The sequence below is a fragment of the Sinocyclocheilus anshuiensis genome, unplaced genomic scaffold (assembly GCF_001515605.1).
Source record: "Sinocyclocheilus anshuiensis isolate Anshui unplaced genomic scaffold, SAMN03320099.WGS_v1.1 scaffold80, whole genome shotgun sequence".
NCBI lineage: Eukaryota > Metazoa > Chordata > Actinopteri > Cypriniformes > Cyprinidae > Sinocyclocheilus > Sinocyclocheilus anshuiensis.
In genome coordinates, this window is record NW_015554102.1 from 1,007,245 (window position 1) to 1,012,257 (window position 5,013).

General features: G+C 33.8%; 1 pseudogene; it reads left to right on the plus strand.

Annotated features, from left to right (window-relative positions):
- Positions 1–933: 933 nt before the first annotated feature.
- LOC107669645 (adiponectin receptor protein 1-like) overlaps positions 934–5,013 on the plus strand; it is an 11,375-nt pseudogene continuing 7,295 nt past the window's right edge.

Genomic DNA, 5,013 nt, shown 5'->3' on the forward strand with positions numbered 1-5,013 from the left:
CATAAAACAGCTTGTGAATAGTCTTGCGTTATTTACCTTAGAAAAATCAACAATAGGGCCCAAGTTAAGTTAGCCGAGTTGAAGCCCATAACGTTGCAAAAAAAATGCATTTTTTTTGCATATGGGCCTGGGGCTGACTTGCTACGCCACTGATTGTATTATTACCTGTAACATGTCTGTGCCGTACCCAAATTAGAATTAACGACCATTTCTACAGACATAGCAAAGAGACAGCAGAGAAAGAGCGAGAGCGTCTACCTCAGCAGCAACAAATCTCGCATTCTCACATCTGTAGCGCTTAGTTTGATCTTCTTTTATGAACAGAACGAATAAGATTGATGTACCTACGCTGTAACACAAATAAATGAAAGGTTTTTGGATTTCCCCTTTACTTTAAACAAATGCTTATGGCTCATTATTATTAATAAGAAAAAGGCTATACAATAAAATAGCCTAGTACAATGATAAATTCACCAATATTAAACTGAACTTTTCTAAACAAAATGAATATGGATTTCCCCTCAGGCTACCTTAAAACGATCATAGTTTGTGATTTATTCTTTTAATTAAAACACATCAGCCATAAAATAGTACAATGGCAAATTCGCATATATTAAACATCTAACTTTTATTAACAAAATGAATAAGATATAGCCTTGCGTTGTAACCCACATATATAAGGTATTTTCCCTTATTTAAAACGAATGCTTAGTTTGTGGTTCATTGTTATTTTGTATTTATTTTTTAATTTTTTGAATGGAAACCCAGCAACAATAAAGACACTCACTTATAGCCTATTAAACGAAGAAATTAAAGTTTTATTAAAAGTAACTTTTGGATCCGCCATCATAGTGTGTCTTCTCGCATCACTCTTGTCACGTGACCCCCCTCCCCCACAAGTTTTACTTCTCAGCCCACCCTGGACAAAATACGTTCCCGCGGCTATGTGTATATCAGACTGTTTTGATCTGTGTCAATTAATTTATTTGTCTTATAATTTTCTAGTGAACTGAACCGCCTCGTTCTACAGGTTTCATAGACTCATAGCGACCAGACGGCGAGCAGCAGCTGCTGGTAAACTCCCATGAACTGATCTCACAGCCTGTCCAGCCAGGTAACGTATGAACACCGAGCTCTTATATTTTTAACTCTAGTCGGTAATATTAATCTGTGAAATGTGATGAAAGTAACGTCGTATACTACTACAAACACAGAACGTTTAACAGAACATTGCTCGACGTGAGAATTCGTAAATGTTTTTTAATGGTTTAATTATTTGTTTGGTTGGTTAGCCTGTAAGCACGCTAAGTTAACAGGATGTAAACCTTTAACACTATGGAAACTGGAGCAGCCAGCCAGTCCAGCCTGACCAGATCTGAGCAGAAAAACAACTGATCATTTTATGACAGATTGCACGAATACAATTCAAGTTAAAACAGATATGTTTAATCTAGTTTACATTTAATAAAATCAGTATCAGAAATTAGCTTAAGGGGCCCTTTGGAATTTATTTTAGGGGCTTTTACGTTTGCATTACATTACATTTAGTCATTTAGCAGACACTTTTATCCAAAGCGACTTACAAACGAGGACAATAGAAGCAATCAAAACTAACAAAAGAGCAGCAATATGTAAGTGCAAATGACAAGTCTCGGTCAGCCTAACGCAGTAGCAGCTTTTGCACATCATGTCGTTAATTTCTGACAACACTTAAAGTGAATAAATTATTATTAATCAATCAATTAGATGTGCCAAGAATGGAATATTATGAAATCCATGATAAGTCTTGACCACATGGCCAATGTTTTTAACAGCAATGTGTTAATCTGTACTTTTTATGCATCCTCATCAGGCCCAGATTGTGAACTGTGGAACAAGGTGTAAACTCTGGGGAGTTTTAGGTTTGTCTCCCCATGACAACGTGTCACCATGGTGACTGCGGCTCCAACAGTGATGCCAAGCGGTGCACCTCTGATGATGAGGACGCAGAGCTCGCGGAGATTGGGCCGTTGCTGACAAATACAGCTGAAGCTGAGAAATCAAGAGTGAGTTGTGAGGGAAAAATAAAACACAATACCGTTTGGGGTCAGTAGTAGTATTTTTATTTGAAGAAATTAATAATTTTATTTTGCGAAGATGCATTAAATTGTTTAGAGGTTACAGTAAACATTTATAAAGTTCCAAAATGTTTCTATTTCAAATAAATTCTGTTCTTTTGAACTTTCTATTCATCAAAGAATCTGAAAAATCAGCTTTGTTATTACTGGAATAAATAGTATTTTAAAATGTATTCAAATGGAAAAGAGTTATTTAAAAAAAGCGTATTTTTTACTGTATTTTTAATCATATAAATGCAGCCCTGCTAAGACCCCAAGCTTTTAAATAGTAATGTACATATAATAGCTGGAGTGAGGAAAGAACAACTAAACTTGCTTAACTAAAAGCTAAAAGATAATTAGAAGCATGATTGTTGTTGCAGGGTGCGTCAGCATTTCCTGATGAGGATGAAGGAGGTTTGCGGGTGGCTACACTGCCCATGCAGGCACACCATGCCATGGAGAAGATGGAGGAGTTTGTACACAAGGTAACAGATGTTTATCCTTAACTGTCCTGGAACCAGTGGTGTATAAAGTACCTGAAAGCCATACTCAAGTAAAAGTACAGATATCCTACCAGAAAATGACTTTGGTAGAAGTTGAAGTCACCGTTTAGAATATTACTTGAGTAAAAGTCTTAAAGTATGTAATATTTATTGTACTTAAGTACGAAAAGTATTTTTAAAATCTTAAACGTATTTAAGTATTGAAAGTAAAAGTACAAGTAAATGCAAAATGGAAAAGAAGCAAATAAATAATATATATAATGTTCATACAGTACACAGCTTGAGTAGCAAGACTGTGTTCAGTTTTAACTCTTTCTTCCAATTTGCATTTTTGGGTAAGAATAAGAAGCACTTCATCCGGTACTTAGTGTCTTTCATTCCAACATAAGAAAACATTTCTGGAATCTGCATCTGAAATAGCATTTAGATGTATTTACACAGTTTAATGTAGGCCTATCTCAGAGGGGACATGGATGCATTTAACCTGCAGTTACAGATGAATAAATAATGTTTTGTTTTTAACATAAAACGTTGAATTCTGTTATTTTAAATGATTTTAAAACATAAAAAAAACAGTCTAAATGCGAAATTAAAACTGCCAGGTGACAGCAAGTGACTGTTAATGAGTGAGTCATTGAGATTCAACCGATTCATTCAAACGACTGATTCATTCAGAAACAAAGCATTTGACTGTGTTAGTGAGTGAATCACTGAATCATTTATTCAACCGATTCATTCAAAAAGCTGATTAATTCAATAAGTAAACACCGTCTTTTGCTCAGAGATGCAAAATAGTGCAGTGATCTTTGTTTGGAACTATATTCGTTAGCAAAATTTAGCAAAAACAAGCAATATTATGTCTAAAATGTAAATCACTTATTGCTTTACTGAACTTGTATAAAATGATTATTAAATATGTTCATGCTGATATCTGCAGAAAAACAAGTAAAAGTACAAGTAAATGCAAAATGGAAAAGAAGCAAATAAATAATATATATAATGTTCATACAGTACACAGCTTGAGTAGCAAGACTGTGTTCAGTTTTAACTCTTTCTTCCAATTTGCATTTTTGGGTAAGAATAAGAAGCACTTCATCCGGTACTTAGTGTCTTTCATTCCAACATAAGAAAACATTTCTGGAATCTGCATCTGAAATAGCATTTAGATGTATTTACACAGTTTAATGTAGGCCTATCTCAGAGGGGACATGGATGCATTTAACCTGCAGTTACAGATGAATAAATAATGTTTTGTTTTTAACATAAAACGTTGAATTCTGTTATTTTAAATGATTTTAAAACATAAAAAAAACAGTCTAAATGCGAAATTAAAACTGCCAGGTGACAGCAAGTGACTGTTAATGAGTGAGTCATTGAGATTCAACCGATTCATTCAAACGGCTGATTCATTCAATAAGTAAACACATCTCCGGAGTTTAACTCTGGCAAACGCCAGACCACTAATTCATCAAACCTGCTTTCCTGCAGTCTGTGTTCTTCTGACTTCTGACTATTTTGTAGTAAGTATCGAATATGCTTCGGGGAAATGTATCGGAGTAAAAGTATACATTTTAATTAGGAAATGTAGTGGAGTAAAAGTTGACTGAAATATTAAAACTCAAGTAAAGTATAGATAGTCCCAAAATATACTTAAGTACTCTAACGAAGTATTATTACTTTGTTACATTACACCACTGCCTGGAACTCCTATTGATGTATTTTCAAAAATGCCATGTGTTTAACTAATCACAATGTTCATATTTTAAATTGATTGTTATTTAAGTTCTAGTCTGAGATGTTTGTGTTAAAGGGCACCTATTATTAGGGGTGGGCAATATGAGCTAAAATTCATATCACGGTATTTTACACTGTCCAGGCCAGTGTTTCCCAACCTTTTTTTAGTAGCGGCACCCTTTGGAAATTTTAACAAACTTGTGGCACCCTACAAAATTAATTTTGTCACAATATTTGAATTTCTAACTTCGATATGATACTTTGAAAATTATAGATATTCGGTACAGCAGAGAAAAACTGCAGAATATACTGTCATACAGATATTTTTAATATTATTAAAAACTTTTGTCCATCAATGGTGGCAATCAGTAGGCTAATTTCTATTGAAGAGACCAATTTATATGACAGATTTTAATGTAGGCTTTTATGAATACGTAAACATTATTTAATTACCATTTTAACTAGCTATCTCACACATTTTTGCTCACTCAGTGTTTTTTAAATTTTACAGTGGGGTAATTTTGGTGCAGTAGCACGAGATAGCTTGATTTCAAACTTTGAATTGAATAAAAAATGACAAGTAAGCAGTCAGTAATAAAATTAGAACAAATAAAGAAATTAATAATGATAGCACAAATAAAAAATAACGACAGGCCTTCAAATTAAATAAATTGCTT